The sequence below is a fragment of the Scophthalmus maximus genome, chromosome 4 (assembly GCF_022379125.1).
Source record: "Scophthalmus maximus strain ysfricsl-2021 chromosome 4, ASM2237912v1, whole genome shotgun sequence".
In the NCBI taxonomy this organism is placed as follows: domain Eukaryota; kingdom Metazoa; phylum Chordata; class Actinopteri; order Pleuronectiformes; family Scophthalmidae; genus Scophthalmus; species Scophthalmus maximus.
In genome coordinates, this window is record NC_061518.1 from 15,570,001 (window position 1) to 15,591,453 (window position 21,453).

Consider the following 21,453-nt stretch of genomic DNA (forward strand, 5'->3'; position numbering starts at 1 on the left):
CCAATTTTCTTTGAAATTTAAATCGGATAGAAAAACAAACATTTGTTCTATAAACTTCAACGTCAGTTTCATGATATGACTTTTGTGCTAACGGAGAGTAACACAGGAAGAGAGAGAGGACTATGAGAAAGAGAGATGCTTTTGAAACATTTGAATTACAAAAAGAAGCAAATCGGTGTTTCCCCACACAGACTTCAATTGGGCAGGCCGCCCAGGTTTATTAACAGCTGCCAACGTATATTTGGTGACCTGTTTTACTTTTTATCCATCCAAGAGGACAAGCCCACAGCTGTGGGTAGTTGTTCTCCCTTTGCTGTATCAGTTTGAGAAAAGAGTCTACAAGAACTTGCACATGCTCTGCAGAGAAACAAGCAGAGAGGTTTTCTGCTATTTTGTTGAAAGGCAAGCTAAGTGATGCTAATCTGTCAGCTGTCAGTCTCCATCACAACTCATCTTCAGTTGCTGTGGTAACCCTGTGGTTCTCTTTTGTTATGAACTCAAAAACAGGTGGTATGCTAGAATTGGCTACAGGGCTAAAATATGCTAAACTTGCAGACTCATTGGCAGATATGAGACTGTGCTGTTGGGTCTTTCTACCAACACAAAGAAAGACAAACTATTGGGCGCCTTTTCATGTCTCTGTGAGCATTTTGGCTGTCCAGTGGTGAGATTTGTTGCCAGACAGGTACAATGCAATGCCATTTTTTCCTTTCCAGGTGAGGAATTAGATCATTTTCAATTTGCATAATCCAAGTGAAATTTATAAACATTATTTCAAGTGCTTGAAGATCGAATCATCACTTAAGCGTACATTATGTCCTAGAACCAATAAAAAACGAACATTTTCAAAGTAGTCATATTAATATTAAAGTTGCATCGATTGAGTCACAAACCTGCAAAGTTGTCAGAAACTGCTGGTACTATGGCCGCACGTCTTACGTTTGCTCTGGTACTTGAACAAATAGCAGTAGAACTCCGAGAAAGATGATTTATGATTATGCCAGATAGATGAGTCATCTAATTTGAAAAAACTGGTTAAGACAGAATAGTCTTCTCAAGGACAGCAAAGGAAATAAATTGGAATGATGGATGGAAGGAAACACTGTTTAATCATGTTATTTTCTGTTATTTTTCTGCCACATATACATAAAACCAGTACTTTCTTTGTCTATCCGAAGATGAGATATGACGGGTGGGTCACAAACACCCTGCCTGTAAAGCTTTTTATGAATAAAAGACTAAAGAACTAGAATCTAAAGAAAGGAAGTTTCTTTTGATTATATTTTCATATTTGAAGAAGAAGAAGAATGTTCTTTATTTTGTGATAAGCGGTGTTTTCGGTCAGCCATTTAGGTAAAAAAAATGTATAGTGTGAAGCATTAAAAAAACTGTTATGTCCTGATCTATTAATAAAATGAAAAGATAGAAAAGTGGAGAGCATCATTTGGTTTTTGCCTCTGATATCAAAGCGCTTCCTCTCTGTACTTTGATGTATCTGTAGAAGAAAAAAAAGATTCTTTTGGAGGCATTTCAAGCTCTGGCTTTTTTTTTGAGCCAGCCTTTCTACCTTGATGTGTCTGAAACAAACAAACATTTTTTTATCTGTATTTTCAGGAAGTGTAGATTCCATATTACCGCTCAGCAAACACCCAAGGGAGGCAAAAACAGCAGGAGATTTTCTGGATACATGCCAGCTCAGATGTTCTAAAAAATGACAGTCAGCCATTCAGCCAGCCAGTTAGTCATTCAACCAACCAGTGTGGAAAGGAGTGCCCGGGGCCTTGTGTCTAAATGCCTGCACACATTACATCTTATGAAGTATGATATTTTGAAATACAAAATATAAATCAACTGCTGTGCCTGAGGGAAAGAGCTAAATAAGAGAGAGAGTTAGAAATGACTGTTATCTGACTGTTGCCTTGTGAATTCTGAGTATCACCATTCACATGCATCTGAGGTGATATTTAAACAATGCCTCTTAGTGGAAATAATTACGTGAAATGTGATTACTTATATTTCGCTGTAGGAGAGTCATTGTTTACTTCAGTTCAGGTAATTCAGACTGCGGGTACAACAGCAGACACATGAATATTTTGCAGACAATGACCCTGACAACACTAGCTATTTAACATGATGGAGTTTATTTTCTACTTAAATGTACAATTCATAATCGTTTGTTAACGCTATTCATGGCAGGTAAGATTTATTTTTTTTCACCTGAAAAAATGGTTTTATTTCCGCTGCTATTTCTAACTTTTGTGAAATTGACAAAGTAGAACTGCAAGGTCAGTGTGTGCATGTGCAACAAGAGTTTAAATGATTACTTGACACATTCTTAACTGTGACAACAGCTGTGCCATTAAGAATTCATGTGATGACAGCACATTAAACTTATTACTGTCAAAAAAATTACATCTAAGGAAACAAAGAGCACCATTGGAACTTTAATTATTGATCAATCTCATTAATATTGAGGTGAATCCTCAGTGAAATAAAGTCATGACTGCAATGAAGGAATAGGGCTTATTATTTGGGGTTTCATTGTTTATTCATTATAAAACATGGGGGGGGACAAAACTCTCATGAATATCTAAAAAGTGAGGTGGGCCACATGTTTTTTTTTCCCACTGCACTGGGACATTCTTTTGATTGAAGAGGCACCATTCTGTTGTTGTGTTTTATACTAGAAGTCAGGCACTTGTGCACAAGCAAGCTACACCAGTAACTATTCATTTCTGGGGATCAAATACTGTAGCTCTGGGGGGTCAGCAACAAGAACTATATACCGCAGGACCTTGTTTATCTTGGCCTCAGTCTCTTCTTGCAGCAAAAAAAACAAAGAAACAACTTTTGTCTGTAACTTGAAATAAGCTAAAATTTTTGTTTTTGCTGCCATCCGGTGTTTTCTTCCCACCGTGCTGCAGTGATGTACAAGTTTACCTAGGGGAGTGTCCTCACTTTTGGGCGTGGTCTCGAATGCAACAATAGCCGTGATTTTAAATGCAAGGGCCTTTAACTTAAAATCCACTCTTAAAACGGATCTGCACTTCCTAAAAGTATGTTTTCTGTGGAAATTAGCAAAAACCTAAAAGTATAATCACTAAAGCAGACCGTCCAATGTGCTCCCAGTATTTAAAAGAAACCTCCTGTGGACAAAGTACCTATAGCATTTCACTCAATGTGCACTCAAAGTTCCATCATTTGTCTCCCGTTCATGAGATGTGAGGATGGAGCGAGTTTGATCGGGACTGCTCAAAGGCATCTTGATTTATGAGCAAAGAATGCAATAAGCCTCACTTGCACCAATCAATATGGCACTTCAGTTATTGCGTAATACTGGCCTCTAGAGCTTGCCCATCTCATTTTGTGAAAGTCTGACCTCTGGGTTTTGAGGTACACATATTTGTCAATGTTTTGGTTTGCCTATTCCCAACCACGGCCTCAAAACCTACCAAGATTTATGATGACTGGACAACATCTCAATGAGACAAAACCAAGATTTGCAAAGCCCCGCCTTCTGCAAAGGTATTTTGGTAGATGGGTGGCCACGTTTTTTGACTTATTTTGCTCATTCCCAGAAGGTTGTATACACTGTTCCAAAGGGTTCTATTGATTTTGCTGTTTGCATGAGGCTCACATTTTGTCCATATGCTGTGACCCTGCCTTTTGACAACCTTTAACCCTAACCCTACAGAGAGAAAAAAAAAATGTGCAGCTCCTGAACCTAGCCCCCAAAAAACTTACCAACGTTAACCCGAATTGGAATAAAACTGCCCGAGTTAACTACAGTGTAGCACGAGTGTAGTAAGACTGTAGCACATAGAAAGTTTGCTGTATGAGGTAGAAATACTGCATTTTTGCAGCTGTACCAGTAAATGTACTCATTTGTGGCAGGGTGAGGTGATGCTTGGCTCATGTTGGGTGGCCTGTGCTCATGTTGAACTATTCACGAGTGGATATGTCATTAAGATTGCTGTATCCAGTCGGGCTGTGTTTTGAATTACTAAGTTGAATTTTGTCTATGTTTTTGTTGTTTTGGTTCTTTTGGGGAGTTCTGGAGTTTTATTCTTAACTTTCTTTTCTTCTTGTTGTCACTGTATTTTCTCACCCTGTTTTTTAGTACTCTGCTTCAATGCTCTATCACTGTTTAAACAAACTTAAGTAGGAGCTCAGATCAGTTTCACTGAAGTCAAACTTCTGTGACAAGCCCTAATCTGGATTCACGGTAAATTAAACTTTTACTGCAGATATCTGAATAAATGTGACTGAAATACATTTTAACAGCAGTATCACAGACAGTGTGTGTGTGTGTGTTTGTGTTACAAGTATTACACATGTTGTCGGAACAAAATTCCATTTTGTCAGTCACATTAGTCTTCCTTATGGAGCAAGTCCCATAACATTAGGCATTATATTTTAAGGTAAAGAGGGTTAGATTTAGGTTCAGATCAGAGTAAGGATTAGCCAAGTAGTTAAGCATGCATGTATATGAGGTTTATGAAACCAATTTACATACCAGAATTCAAAGGCAGTTTATCAATCAGTTATCAATACATGTTTGATTACTTCAAACCGACTCGTGTGAACTTTGACAAACTCTCCTGAAAGGGTCCTTCCACAATGTGATGGGCTCTTACTGGCAGGAAGCTGAACACAGGTGATGTATTGGGCATCCTCTTTACAACCCGCTGCAGAGCATTACAGTCACTGATGGAGCAGCTGCCATACCACACTTTGATGCACCTGGTCAATATGCTTTTGATGGTAGAGCGATAAAGGTTTATCAGCATCTCTGGTGACATGTGGAATTTCTTCACACTCCTTAAAATAGAGGAATTACTGTGTCTTAATAACATATGGAGGTGTGAAATGTCCAGGAAAGCTCCTCCGAGATGTGGACATCCAGGAATTTAAAGGTGGAGACACGTTCCACCTCAGATCTGTTTATGTGAATAGAGGTGTGCCTGACACCTTTAGTCTTCACATAATCCAACAGGCACAAAAGATCCTCCATGTCGACAGTCTGGATTGGCAAAAAGAATTGTGGCTGTCAAGCGTTTGACTTCATGTATATTTTCAGGAGAGGGATCAAATTGTACACAGCATTTTCCAACAATGTAGTTGACAGCATGTATTATTTATCAACATTCAGTTTTACAGTGAATTTGTCACTTTTAATTGTTATGCCAAATATAAAGGCTTGTTATCCAGTACATACATTGAATAGGTAGAAAAAGATGGTGTGGGTGTTGTTTTTTTAGAACATTTTCTGTTCAAATTAGTAAAAATTATAGCAATAGTAAATATAGGAAAGGGCTAGGTTTGTGTGCATTTCAAATAAGAACTTTTTGACATGACTTTTAAGTTCACTGGATGGTGGGAAAAGGTGGGTCCCTTTAAACCACTGAAAAAAAGCATTGACGTGTGTGTGCGTGTGTGTGTGTGCATGTGTGTGCGTGTGATCAAGATTCAAAGACAATTTAAGCCAAGTTTAGCTTGAAATGTGGCCGCTGGCCGACAGATTTCCCTTTCACTGTCTCTCTCTCTCTTCCTCCTATGGCATCGCTCTGCACTCTGTTACTATCTCTTGGACTACCTGTAACTTTCTCCTTCTGTTGCACCATCTCTCCTACTGCATCCCCTCACCCCCCGCTGTGTCTCAGCAGTAACAGGTGTTTGGTAAGGCAGGAGGCCTGTGGATCTAAATGTTCTCATCAGTCCTACACTCGAGCCCAACAGCTGGACTCAGCATCAGTCCACAGCCTGCCCCTGCGACCAAAGCACCTCCTGGTCATTTTCACTCTTGACAGCAATACAAATTCATTTTTTTCTGCATTCGAAATACTCCTGACTACCATACTAGTACAAGTTAAAAAAAAATCCATTGTGAATAAATGCTGAGCAAATAGTCATTATATCTATCAGAAATGTATCTATCAAGTGTATGATTAATGAATTGATCAAAAATAATGGGCAGATTTCAATAATAATAATCATTACATAAAAAGCTGTGCTGGGGTTGTGACATGCAAGAACAGCATACCATCGTGGGGGGGGCACCCGGCATTTACAGCCAAACTGTATTTGGGCATTAATAAGGGACAAACACAAAATGTCTGGATTAAACTGCGCATTGAGACAAAAAATAGAGGGGTGGATACTGCTCTGGGAGTAGTTAGGGAAGTTTTTGTGGATATTTTGATTCTTTATTTTACCCGACCCCTGCAAAACGAGTTGGAATTTATAGTTACTGCTGTGACTTCATGCTGATCACAGCTGCCGTCCTCCAAATAGGAGCAAGCTACAGACTTTTCACAGCCACTTTTCAAACTTTTCGAAGAGGGGGTGTTTGATAATTAAAAACAGAAGTTCTCCGTAGAGTTTTCACTGCAGTCCACATAGACAAATAAAGCGAGGCCTTAAACTACGGTAGCCACACTGACACTTCAGTGTTCAGTTGGACAGAAAGTTCAACAAATAGATAAACTATAGGATGAAACCATCTCAGAAAGCTTATCAGGCAGAGACCATGCATCTTCACATTGCCGCTCAACTCACATCGCAATGTGAAAACTGCGCTAAACTTTCTGATGTGCCTGTGACAAGTTGAAGCATCTTAGAGAATTATCAAGACTAAAAAAAGAGACAGATGGACAGAACTACCAACCGCAGAGAGACTTAGTTCTACCAGCTTTAGCATCTTCCGTCTGCGTGTGTGCGTTTGTGTGTGTGTGTGTTGAGTCCCTCTCTGTTCCTATGTCACTTTCTCTTACAGTTCTGTCCTTTCTCCCCCCAATAGTCCTACCTTCATCCCTCCCCCACTCTTTCTTTCTCTCTTCACTTTTCTTCTTCCTTCCCTAGCGATAGTCCTGGATTAGTTCCATTGCCTGGTTATCTAGTGTTGGCCTATTTTTCTCAGAAAAGTGTGTTTTTTACACTGCAGTCACTCGGGGTCTAGTCTGAGCTTGTGTGTCTGTGTGTCTGTGTGTGTGTGTGTGTGTGTGTGTGTGTGTGGGGGGGGGGTTATGAATGTACTCTCCCTCGCACGCACGCACACGCACACACACACACACACACACACACACACACATGGACCTTGACCTTTTGCTTTGTCATTCTCTCTCCTTGTATCTATTTTCTCTCCGTAATACTCTCTTGATTTGGCGCTGTCTCCATCTCAATGCAACAAAGACACAACACCTCTCTGATAACCTTTCTCTGCCTCCTCCTCATCCCTCTATGGTTTGCATGCAAAGACACAGGAGAGATATAACCTTTTTGACTGCTTTCTCCACACACAAACACACACACACACACACACACACACACACAGACCCTGACACTGTTCCTTGTAAGAAATTGTTTGTATTGTGACTGGTGACGATGACAGTAAGACAGGACAGATATTGGGGTAAATTTGGGTCTGGTGTGAGGATATCCGGGATCTGACTGGACAGGTTCCTCGGTGAGTGGATAGTGTTGGCTCGAGCCTGTCCTCCAACTCATACGGGGAACATATGTGGTTTTTGAAACAGTGTATTGCGACGTGTGTGGTCGTTATAAAGACCGCAGAGCTCCAGCGGTAGTTATGTACGCGGCCGCTAGAGGTCAGCAGTGGAACCTGGTAAGTCCGTCAAATGGATTTCCTTATATTCTGTAAAGTAACCGTGCAGATTCTCTGCCATGTCACACTAACCCCAATGTCCCATCTGTTACAAGCTCATTAACCACGCATTCAAAGCCCACGATGCTCTGAGGTGAAAAAAGTATTTGTGGCGTACCGCATGTCACCGGTAGAGGCGCTATTTTAGGAAACGGTTGTCATTGGTCATTTTTACCACATACCACTGAGTTTGTCGCATGAGTTGGAGGACTTGTTGGTGGGCTCCGTCTGCAACTGCACTTTTAATTAACAACTGCTGGTTGCTATTACTTTCCAGGTATTGCTTCCAGCTAAACTTGTGTTGGTCTGTGAAAATATATAACTGCTGGCAGAAGCAGAGACTGCAGACAAGGACAGACGTGTCCTGTAGCTGCTAACGCCCCTAGAATAATTTCATTAACATGTATTTCAGTGGAGTTTTGCTCTCATCTCATGGTCTACACCCAGTGATTATCTTAACCATGACAGAAGTAGAAACTGCACAGTGGTAAATTCAAGTTGGCAATGCTATTCAAACAATTCAAACAGACAGTTTTAATGTACAGAGATTTTTGTTGGTAAAAAAAGATACCAACTGATATTTTACTCAGTATAAAATGAATGTAAATTTTATAACTTATTTTAATATTAGCAGATTTAAAAGGCAGAGGAGCTACTTGATTAGCCTAGACCATATATATATATATATATATATAGCTAGAGAAAGAGAGAGAGGGTGCAGTAATATTGTAGCATTGCTGTTTGGTGGATATAGGGAAAACACTGTTGTGCTTACTGATGAATTGTGAAGCAGTCTGTTAACGATAAATCTATTTCTCTGGCAATAACAACAACATGAACCCTGGCAATTGTAAAAGAAATGAGCGGCCATTAATTTGTATTTCTTGATTTCGTGAATAGTTCAAAGGTGTTTACCACAAATATTTCCTCTAATATAAAAATCAGTTCCTCTTTTGATTGCAGGTCTTTTATCACCATTGAGGTTGTGTCATTAGATTTCAAATCTAGATGATGTTTGCAACAATTAAGTTGTATCGTAATTTTCTCCCCATGTCAGCTTTTCTACCATAAGAATTCATGTTTATTGATGTTGTTCATTCTTGAAACAGAATAATAGTTGTATATTTTATTAGGGTTGAAGATGCCAAGTTGGTGAATGTACTAGATTTCTGAAAGTATGAAGAGGAGTTTGCCAACAACACAGTGGTATTGAAAAAAACAAAAGAGTGTGGCATGAACATTGTCATGAACATGATGGCAGATATTCAACAAGATAATTAAGATATTAAAGCAATGAATTTTCAAAACAGGACAAAGGGTTGAAGAGGGCAGAAATGTTTGTACTCATCAGTTTGCTGGAGTTGTGGTTATACATATTTTAATCCTACAGGGATCAAAAAGGTAAAGATTCAATTGTGAAATTGCAGGTCCAAGTGCAGCCTGACAAACCACTTCTGCAAACACGTCATGCGCAGCAGATGCAGTGGAAGTACAGTGAGGTGCTGACACAAGATCCTGAGGGTAGATGACAAAACCACAAGAATGTCAATGGCCTTGCTGTACCCTCTGACCTTACTCTATAACAATGTATTCTGGTTCTGAGAAATAACTTGAAGATGATGATGTGATGAAATCCAGCAGCACCATCAAAGAGAGCATCCCTTTTTTTAATTTGACAGTAAGAAGAATGGCACAAGTGGGACTCATAATCAAAAGGTTTTGTAAAATTTGTTGCATTGGCAAAAAATCCAAACTCAACATAAAATGACAAAATAAGTTAGTCGTCCATGCCTCTAGGATGACACCGAGGCAATTTAATATCAGACACCTGCCACTGTTTTTATGATGTGACATTAAACTTGCTATTCCGCTAACATCAGGGGAGCTTCATCATCGTGATTACAATAATAAACTTGTTGATAAGGTAAAGGAGCGATCCTCTTCAAAACAGCTCAACTGTCAGCTGGTGATAGGAAATGAACAGTGGTCTCATGTGTATATCCATTACTTTACTTCCGCTAAAATGAATGTCCACTACATGGCTTTGCCACTTGTTTTTTATTGAGGTGCTGGCATGACAACAATGATGCTATTTTCTTCTTGGCAGGACAGTCTCACATTGGTGTCCCTACATGGGCTTTCAGAAACCTTTCTTATCATTCTGTATCTGCATGCCTCTTACAGTTACAGTGCTGTTGTGTGTTAGAGGACATAGAAGCTCGATTTCCATATTCAATGGCCATGTCTTCCATCCAACTTAATGACCTGCAGCATTAACATAAGGGTCCAGTACAGATATATGAACCGCTGCCAATGATTCCCCCCACAGCAATCCCAGGAAGAAAGCACAGTTGGCACCAGACAATAAATCTTTTGAAGTTTAAATGAAATAGTTGTGCACCAGGACCCAACACTCCTTTTGATCCCCACATCCCCAACTACACATTCCCACCTGGTTGGCACCTGTATGAGGCAAAAATGCTCAGACAGAGTGTGATCCCAAGACAATTAACACAAGCAAAAATGACATCAGAGACGCCCATTACACCGATTCCTCTGCAATAAACGTTATGCCTCAAGGACACCTGACAATCATGAAAGTGACAAACAGAAAAGCATTAAAGTCCATCTTTTGGGTATCACTCACTCACCCCCATGCAGGCTCAAGTGGTGACAGTGAAAAGTTTTACTTTCCTTATTAGTGTAGAAAAGGGGTGGGCTGAAATTTAGACAGCCGCAGTAGATTCAAAGAGGGGGCAGTCTTTACAGTAATACTAATAATATATATATATATATATATATATATATATATATATATATATATATATATGTCATAAAGGTTATATAAGGGTTTATCCAAGTGGGAAAAAAAACTTCTTGTAATGGATTGGACATCTTCTGTACCTTTCTGACTGACAGTGATCTCTGCATGAGAAAAGCTTCCCAGTCTCCAAAATATATATATTTTCACACTGTTGACATCACTCATCAGAGTGAGTGGGATAGAGAAGAGTTACCACTGCTGATGCACAGCTTGGGCTGGTGAGAAGAGGCCACAGATACCGGATCAGCCTTTCTTCTACGTATGAGATTGCAGCATCCCCCACACACACAAGGTCTGAGGGCAGCTGGAGGGGTGGCTGCGAAAGAAAGATATATCCTGCCTCTTCAGAGCTCCTCTATGTGAACAAAGAGAAGGCAGTCAGCTCCTCTTGGCTTCATCCCACTGTTCACGTGGGCAGTCTGATGGGTTCATATCAGCACGTCTCATACTCTCACTCAGCCAGAAGCTGAGAGGAGGAGAGGGTTTTAGGTCAACCAGCTGACCGCTGCCCTGATGGCGCTCAGACAGGGCAGCAGCAGGATATTTGGATTACGCTCTTATATGGACAGGGTGAAATGTTTTATGGAAAAACACAAGTTACACTCCAATGAGCAAAGATGGGATGGTGGGTGTGATCCAATAGCTACTGATGCTCAGCTGGAGCTGGGGAAAGCTCTTCAAGCCGGGGCGAAGCTTCGCCTGCAGTGACACACACCAGGAAAACCCCAAGGGCACACAAGAAGACTGGCCAGTGATCTCAATTCAGCACCATGCTGCCTGTCCTCAGTAATGTCCTCACCATTCAGAGAAGTGCTAACATCAACAGAGGAGCCGAGCTGAAGAAAGAATGAGCCCGCACCTCCCAGCTTAGTCACTTGATCCGAATGACACCGGGAATGGGTTCACTGCAAGGGCTCACTGCACTTAAGGCCAGGCGCTCTGTAAGCAGCTAATACGCCACTCTTCTAGTGATCTTTTACATTTGAGGGCGTGTAAGCGACAGAGTATTTGAAATACTCCTGGTATGTTTGGGTCGCTGTGGGATAATGTGAGTGCCAGATAACTCCAGAGCCAATTAACACAAGGGAAAGCTGCGACTTCCACATCTTGCTACATCACTTTCAACTGTAGGAATCTACATCATTTTTAAAAGAAATGAATGAATTGGTAGTTCTATCATAATAGCTAACCCAACCTTGTTCCCACATCCCAACAACAACAACAACAACAAAAGAGTTATATCCTGGATACTTGTTTGGTTTGCTTTCACGTAGTATTGGGCAATGAAGCAAGTGTTATTTTATAAAACAGCAAAAATTGCAAAGCAACAGCACTTATCTGGAGAGAGGAAATATCTCATTGAATATCTCAAGAAGTGTTCAGCAGCAGGTGATATGAGAACGGCCAAGAGGGGCCAGGCAAAGATGAGTCAATGATAATTCAATTTCCTGCCTTCACACGCCATAGCTGTAGTCCTAGACAGCACTGGAAATTCGTGGTGCAGCTGTCATGTCACTTTGTTTAGGGCCTGCAGACAGCTCACTGTTGTGCTTCCACTTTCTCAGCAGAAACATGCTTTGGCACAACAACTGTGAACATGGGGGGAGATCCGAGGTGCAGAACTGGACAAGCTAGCCTTGGTCATGGTGTCATCTGCAGTGTCTAGAGGTGCAACGCAATCAAGTCAACCCAGCCTAGATTTATGAGCACATGCATGCAAATTAAGGTTTCAAACACAAGAAGGTGCTTCGAACTGAGAATTCCTGGTAAAAACTCAAAAAGAAGATTCATATTTTTAGAGAAGATATTTATTTAAACTAAATGTCCGCTGTGAAACTGACCGCTGACAAAGAAAGGTCAAAAATAAAAATGGCAGAACAATGACAAAACATATAGAAGCAAACAAAGATGATTAAATAAAATTCAAGTATTCAAAAGTTCTTCCCAAAATCAGTGATGGAATATAATTCATTAAAGTTTCATTCTAACATTTCTTTTCTTTTATAATTTTAGTTTGATTGTATTTTGTATTGATTTCACAGACATATTGGGACTTGACCTTTTAAAAGACAATTTGTAAATTAACATAGTAAAGGATCTAACAAATCTATCTTTTGAAGTTGTCCTTTGAGCCAGCCTATCTCTATCTGAGATAATCATTATACATCAAACTAAATTGTCAATATAACAACAAAGAAATGTTAATCTGTAACAACAAATAGTCTGAAACACTTGGCAATGTTTAGAAATTTTGCCAAAGCCTGGAATTACTTTGACACTTTTTTGGGCTCATTATTTTATTTAAAATATCTTTATAAATAATAGTGTTTATTACAGCCTCGGCCTTGTAATGAAGCAAACAACTAAATCCTAATGGGGATATTTACTGTAAGCGTCCACGGAAACCCACTCAGTATATTTTGCAGTCTACACTATTCTCCTCTATGCTAAAAGAATAACAAATGTGTTCCACTCAAACACTGACACATAAAACTTCAACATAATGCTTTCAAGAAACAACCCACTGTTATCCATTACTGCACCACCAACCTCAAACACTACTTGGAGCATTCCCAGCTTATACCACCCACATACGAGCAGACAACTATGAATAGGCTTCAGTTTACAGTCGCCAGTGCTGTAGATGATGCTCTCTATGTCTTTTTCTGCAACAACAGAAAGACAACTGCAACTACAGCTCACTTAGTGGGAACTGTGTCATCAGTGGCATATATGTTCCTACACAAGCAAAGATTTGAATGATCCATAGTGCTGTCTAACGTAGTGAGCTCGGTTATACAAAAATCACAGTGACTGTTTCCATGTCTGACGAATGTGGATGTCACAATAAGGTCACAGTTGTTCTATTCCTATTTATCCTTGTTGGTTAAGATTCAATTTAATAATTTGGATAAAAAAATGTCTCTTCTTGATAAAATATTACTCTTTGTCTTCTTTGTGATATACTGTATCTACATTATTGCAGGAATCCACCACCTCATATCAGTGGTTAGGAAAATTTCAGTTGCAGTAATAAAAATATTATAGAATTTCTCTGGTATAAATGTATGGACGTGGCAACTAAAATGCAAGCTGTGATGACATTAGTGTCATTTCTTTATCATTTCAGATCACACCTTTTGGCCGATCTATAGGCCCATGTCCCCTTTCTCTTTTCTGCTGCTCCTTGTTGTTTTTTGTGTGAATTACTCTCTGTGATCTCCAGGGACCTCAGTTTGAAATGCACGGCTCACATAACATGCAATATCGAAAGCAATTGATGTTTCACTACTGCTCCATCTGTGTCTTAATGTTTTACAAAGCAGTAACATTTTTGCAATGTTGTGGGCCTTTTGAGGCCTGTATTCCCCGCCCACATGCTCTTTAGCACATATACATGAAGGCAAATGGAACAAGGCCGGTATGATTCTTCCTGGGCCAAAGCCCCTGCAGCCTTAATTACAATGTTGAACATCCCTTGATAAGCTCGAGGCAGTGCAGCAAGACATTGAACCTAATTTTTGTTGAAGATAAGACTAAATATTCTACAGTTTAAATGAAAATAATACATCCTCTAATCCTCATCACTCATACTCCAGAGGTGGTCAGTCCGTAATTCTGACGATAACATGCTAACGTGAGAAATAAAGTTGACACTTTGCACGGCTGGAATCAAAACATAAATAAACAAAGACAGACAAGCAACATCATTTCTGTGCATGTCTCTGGTCTTATATTGAGATTTTATCTGTGTCATTTCATCAGCCAACCACAGTAGCACATGACTCAAAGCTGAAAACAGGAAACAGTGTATATTCTCATGGTAACAGTTTTCTGATCAACATTCAGCTACTAACTAGGTACCACAAAATAACAGTGGTTGATAAGATAAGAAAGAAAGAAAGAAAGAAAAGAGAACGACCATTGTAATGTGAAAGCATCAGCTTTTTTTTTTTTAAATGTATTTTGTCCATCTACCATACACATGAATGGGTGGCTTTTTTACAACTATTCATTAAATCTGACAGAAAACATACTCAAGTTAAAGCTGACACTGTTCTCTGACTCACTGTCATTTCCTATCTAAATGGAATAAGCATTCAAAGCCCAAAATGTCAATGTGCTGTTGTCCAAATGTCACATTTTTTGTTTAGAGGAGGGGAGTTAGCTGAGCTGTGAAAGTGTGAAAGTCAGAGAGGTTTGATGAGAAAGAGGGAAGACAGAGATCAGAGTAACACACAAACAGGAAAGAAGAGCAAACTACAAATAAGAGAATAATATCTAACCTCAGTTTTAAGTTGCCAGGCGATGGTTGTCCATCGTATACTGATACAATATCAAAGTCTTCCTCCAGCGCCAGCGTGACGAAGGTTAGCTGGATTCGGTTCCTCTCCCCTGTTATTATCAGCCACGTACAGTTGGCGTAGTTGGGATAGCCGTGGGGGAATCCAGGCGACTCTATGGTGCCATTCAGGCCTTGAACTACACCACCGCAAGATTCAGCTGGAAGAGAGAGATGAAACAAAATCATATTAGAATACAACAAACTCCAATTTGCATTCTGCATTTAAATGATAGAATAGAAGTCAGATGAAAGATCATGTCTGGCTTGTATACTTCATATTTCAAAGATTTCAAAGATACAGACATTGTCATTTTTAGCCTGTGGCCTTACGATGTTTGTCAAATTCTGCACAGAGATCAGGACACGGAATATAGTGATGAAAGCCCAGACATTTCTTTTCGAATGATGTCCTCCAAAACCTTCATGAATAAAGCAATGAATGGCGTAAAAGAAATAAAACCCTGAGCGGAGCCTGGATATAGATATGTGCCAAGCCGAGTGAGTAACAGGGAACCCGGACATAATGCAACACATGGCTCACAGCTTCCCTCGACACCATAGCATGTGTCATGTAAAGCATTTAATGCAAAGTGCCTGGATGCGAGTCCACACTGTATACATTTAGATCCCATGGCTCTAACCCTTTAATCTGTCGGTGTTAGGGCTGCGATCTAGTGATCTCAGACCAGATTAACCTCGCATGACACATACACTCATATGCATTTAAGCAAGCGTCGAATATTGCATGGTGTTGTTTTAATAGTATGCACCGTATGATTGCATTGCTCGCTCAATAAAATCACATCGCATTAAACACTCAAATGTTAAAACATGCAGACAGAAACCCTTGCATAACCCTCACTGTCCTCCCATCACACTGGATAGACAAACATGGAGCTCATGGCTTCTCCATGAACTCGCAGACACACCATAAACACTAATCTGCTACTGACAATACACATCGCCAAGTAGGTAAAAAAAAAAATATATATATATACGCAATTAAAAGCACTTGTTTTACAGTCAGAGAAACCTCATGGTCATACAATACAAAATGTCTGAGGTGCAAAGGGCAAAGCTCTTCCACAACCTTCACTTTTATCTGCTCTATGTGAGCAGCACTTAGGCATTTATTCATTTCCCACCGAGTGCCAGTCGCTGCTGAATACTTAGATACACACGTACGAGTATACTTCACAAGAGCCATACCAACAGGAAAACACACAACAGGCAATAGAGGTGGCTCGGTTTTGAAGGATTTATGAATAACTTTTAAATGTGTGGTTCACTCAGGGGAAAAAGCAGTAAATCAGTAAATAAGCAGCTAATGTGTAACACATATGGTGAAAGCCATACACATGGCTGATTGTTTGTTCGGCAGAAAAAAGAAAAAAAACACTGGAACAAACCATTCAGAACGAAACAAGAGGAGACAAAAAAAAAAAAAAGTATGTGAAAAAGGGAACTTAGAGAAAATTACGCAATCAGGGTTTAAGGATCCTCCAGTGCCTGGGGTCTCTGAGTGTGCACAGCCCACCTCCCCTCCTCTTCCCTCATTTACAATCTCTACACTCACTCTACACCAACTCTCTTCTCTTCTCCCATCTATCTTTCATCTTCTGCTACTCTCTCCTCCAGAAACACTTTATACAGTTTACTCCTACAGCAACGAGAATATACAGGGCGCGTAGCAAACACTCTGTGTGTGTGTGTGTGTCTGTGTGTGTGTGTGTGTGTGTGTGTGTGTGTTAAACATGAAAGCCAGCGGTAATTGTTTCTCAGATAGCGATGGCTGTTGATTTATTAACCTTATATCACTGAGAACACACTCTCTCATGCACACGTACAGAATTGTGTTGAGCACTCCAAAGACAACTATCTGCTAGATCACAATCCAGTCAACCAACTGTGTGTGTGTGTGTGTGTGTGTGTGTGTGTGTGTGTGTGTGTGTCTCGTAATGTGTTTCTCTCTCTTTTCCGATCAAAATGAGATAAGAACTCTCTCGTTGTGCACATACCAGATGTTCTTGTTTGTCTGAAGCAATACAAAACACACAGACATACGTAAATACCTATACACAGGTCCGAATGGACAAGCTGGCAGCAACAGAGGCGCATGCATGTACATGTGCTCACACACACACTCACTCACACACACACACACACACACACACACACACACACACACACACACACACACACACACACACACACACACACACACACACACACACACACACACACACACACACACACACATTTCCAACCATCTGGAGTGTCCAGATTCATTTCAGATTGTTCTCCGCTGTCTTTCCAACCCAATTCACCTCTCCCCCTCAGCCGTCTTTGTGTCCGTCTCTCAGTTTCTCTCCAGTCATCTCTCTCTTCCTGTCTTTGGTCTTTTCTGCTGCCAGATCCCCCTCTGGATGCTATATTACAGCAACAAACTTGGGGCACGTCAGCAGAAACTACTTTGCGTAGCCTCTTTGTTGAGCGAGTTTCTCCCACCTCTAGTTTTCACATGCTTAGATTGAGTTTGTGTTTTTCTGTTGTAGCTTTCCTGCCGAAGTGACTGTCCCGTGACCAAAAACCATATGGCTCAGTCTTCCCAGCAGCTGGCCATGTGAGCGAGACAACAAAACCTTGTAGTCTCTCACTCATTATAAGAAATAACGGAGGAGAAACAGAGAAGCCCACACAGCCACGCCAGTGGATCGGACCGGCCTCTATATGTTCATGCGGCGGTGCTTTGAGATAAATGCTGACATTATCAAAATGACAGTGATGGTATAATGTTAACCATGTTCACCATCTTAGTTAAGCTTGTTTGAATGTAATGTCTGATACTATGGAGCTAAACACAAAGTACAGCTGAGGTTGACGGTGTCATTATTTCCACAGGTTCCATTCGAGTGAATCTGTGTGGATGGGATATTTTAGTTGGGACCAGAGGGGTGGATACGGCAACTGACCAACTGACACCAGAGGCACGCAATTCACGGAGAGATGTACAACTACATCTTCTGGTGATACTGGCGATACAAATCCAACACATGCTGCCTCTGAATATTTAACAGATACATTTTAATGAATAGCTCTGAAATGAACCTGAACTTTTTTTAAGTCTCCTTATTTCACGCTCAAAAGAAAAAAAACTTAAACAAAGTGTCAATGTGTTTGCGACATAAACAAATGCCTGTGTCTATAAGTTGAATGTGAAAAGGGAGCTGTAGACACATGTAGATAAAAGCATGCCGTCATATGCCCGGCTGTCCACTCAGATGCAGACACCTATACAAACACACACACACACACACACACACACACAAACACACTGTGTAAGTCTTCATGAAAACACAGGGCTAAATCCCACAGGTGTGTTTGTTTGATTTATATCCTACAGGCTTAAAGGCTTTCCCCCTGTTTAAAGTTGTATGTTCACTTTATAAAAAGACCCAGATATGAACAGTTGCTTGAGGATTTTCCCCAGATCTATGGAGTATTCCCCCGACTGGCATGCCACATGTTAGCAATCAAACCGAAGCAGCTCGATTCTCAATCCCTTACCACAATATGTGGACGTAAGATATCTCCAACGCAGAAGAAATGAATTATTTCTTAATCATTTCTGCCCAACAACCCTACTACTGCATTGTTCTGCAATGGATGGGGTCAGTGCACAGATCTACATAACAGTCAGACAGATTGTTAAAATTTAAGGTGCTGAGAAGCGGCACAGAGGTGGAGTGCTATAGTCCAACAAGGTCCCTGGCTCATAAATCAAATGCTGGCCTTCTCCCTCCACGGCGCGCTGGGCCACAAATCAAATGCATCTTTCTAAGTTACGCTGTGTAGAACTATTGACTGCGGTGATTCAATGCCGCCTATGAAAAAGTGGAGAGGAGAGGAGTAGAGAGGAGTCTGTTCTGTTTCTCTCTATCCATTTTTCCCTCTTTACCTCTTTTCCACCTCTTCTCAAGCACCCCCCCACCCCCTTCGTTTTCATTAACTCTGTGTCAGAGTCATCGTGTCTCTGCCACATTATGTGTATCTCTCTGCCACCCTCCATCTCTCTCCATCTTCCCCCTCTATCTCTTTCTCTCCTCAACCCTGTGTCCATCCTTGCTCTCTTCATCAGACTGATATTATCACCATCCCTGTTCGCCTCTACATGCATCTTTATCTCCCTGCAGCTTAATTCTTTACTGTATCCGTTTCCCCAGCTCTCTGTCATCAACTCCCTCCTCCCTTTCCTCCTTCTACCTCTGTCCTGCTCTCTCCCTATCCCTCCATCCTTCCCACTCTCTCCCCATCCCTGTTTTACAACAATTATCTCTGTATTAGTATCATCACATCTCCCCCTAAGTGTCATCACGTCTCTTCCTCGCTTTCTCACTGTTATTATTGCTATGTCATATAGTCTCTGTCCTGGTGTTATTATATCTATCTCTCTGTGTTTCCTCTCTTATCCTGCTAGAGTGTTTTTATTCCACCCACTCACCTCCTATATTTATCACACAAAGAACAAATACCGCAACCTCTCTCTGTCTGTCTGTCTCCCTATTGCCATTCCTCGTGCTCTGTCAGCCCACTGTCAAACAGTTTAAGGAAATGGGACTGCAGTTAGACTGAAGTGTTTAGGCCATTTAGCTGGTGCTCAGCAGGGATAAAAGCAGGTCTATGGAAAATAATATGAAACCCCATCTATGCAGTTAACTGTGCTGAAAAGGGCTGTTAAGTGAAAATGATCACTGCTAACACTTGCACCATTTTGGAGCTTTTTGCAACCATCATGACTCGGAAAAGTTGGTCAATGTAACTTGTTTTGAGATGTTTTCATCATGAACAAATGTGTAAATTTAAACACAGTAGTAAAGAGATATCTTTAAATTGAAATTGCTTACAATTCCACCTTCACCCAAAGTACAAAGTTTGCTAGTGTTGGCCAGTAACCATAGTGTAAAATAGTGAAATCTTGCTAACTTAAAACCACCAAACAGTGTTGGAAAATCTACCATGCCACTTATTAATACAAGTTGATAAAGAGCTTGGTTTTTCAAATGCAAGATTTATTAAGTTTATATTTAGTAATAGATGTAAATGAAATGTAAACTAGATGCACATTAAAATTACTCAAAACAATACATTTCATAAATAGTGAAGCAAGTGGTAATGATAGGGACATGTACAGTCACAGGTCACCATGACAACAACAGGAATGGAGGAGAGACATAGATCATATGCCCTGTGAGACACACACACACACACACACACACACAAACACACACACACAGGGAGAATCAAGGCTGAGTCCAAAGTAAATCCCAAGCTTTGTCAGCAAGGAACAGGGGATGCTTTTTGAAGATAGCAGAGATAGATAGATTGGATGGTGTGTTTGTGTGTGTGTGTTTGTGTGCGTGCGTTAGTGCGTGTGTGCGTGCGTGCGTGTAAGTAAGAAAGAGAGATGCGATCAAAGATAGACACAGACCGAAATAAGGACAGAGTGAGAGTCAGGCGAGAACTACACATAACTTAGGCTTACTTGTATTGGCAGGTGTTTGTGTGTCTATCATCAAAATTATCTTAATTTTTCATTATTCTCACTTTGAAAAATAAACAGATTGACGTTCTGAGGGGAGCCACCACTCTGCCGCTGTAATCAATCGTCCTTCAACCCTAGGCCTGTCACGATAACTACTTTTTGCTGCACGATATATTGTCCCAGAAATAATTGCGATAAAAACAATATCATCATCATTTTAAGACCATTTCTTTTACTGAATCATGTGAGCTTGCTTCTTGCATATGCAAAATTTTAGACTTATGTTTAGGCCTCGGACAAGCAATTTGAAGACATATAGTTACAAATCCATATTTTGTGACATTTATAGACCAAACCAGTGATTGATTAATCATACGACGAGAACAGATGAGAGGACAGAAGCAGCGAGTTTTTGCTGGACTGTTGTTGACGTTCGTGGCTGTTATTGAGGTCAATACAAATGCTTGAGTTCATATTCATTATCGTACGATAAAATGATAACGTATTTATCGTGACAGGCCTATTCAACCCTCAACTCAACAGCTCCATGTTCTGAGTAGAATGAAAGGAGACGTTTCACAGGATTCAAATTGAAACGAAGCGCTGAAATCAAATATTTAACAAACTTAAGAAAAAAAAATAAATGGAGTGCACATCCTGGGCCAGTGACGTTACACATAATGCATCTTTCAAAATGTCTTACAAATCAGGATTGATGTATTTTTCAGTGCAGATAATATCGTCTCAGTGGACATGGTTGCTCATGGGCACGGGCTGAAATTCTGTCATTCCATTATTTGTATTTGCTTCAAAGGTCTCCGCGGAGCAGCCCGAGCTTGTTTGTTTGGGGCTTTGGGAACTGCTGTCAGTCCAGTGATGCCAAAGCACTTAGAGCAGTTTTATGAAGCCATGGCAAATGCAGTGCTGAACACTGCCCCAACGACAGCTTGTTGCGAACGTGTCGCCACCGTCGCTAAAATGAAAGAGACATATGCAGATTGGCCAACTAAGGGTCGAAAGTTTAAAATGACACAACCCACTTCCTGAAGAAGGAGAGCGAGACATGTCGCAGTGAATAC

General features: G+C 40.5%; 1 protein-coding gene across 2 annotated transcripts in view; it reads right to left on the reverse strand.

Moving 5' to 3' along the window:
* The window catches only part of LOC118302754 (CUB and sushi domain-containing protein 1-like), a 269,330-nt gene that overhangs the window by 237,832 nt on the left and 10,045 nt on the right, over positions 1–21,453 (reverse strand). For both annotated transcript variants that reach the window (XM_047331593.1, XM_047331592.1), the window contains exon 2: positions 14,774–14,990. The gene's annotated coding sequence lies outside the window, so the exon portion shown is untranslated. The remainder of the gene's footprint in view (positions 1–14,773; positions 14,991–21,453) is intronic.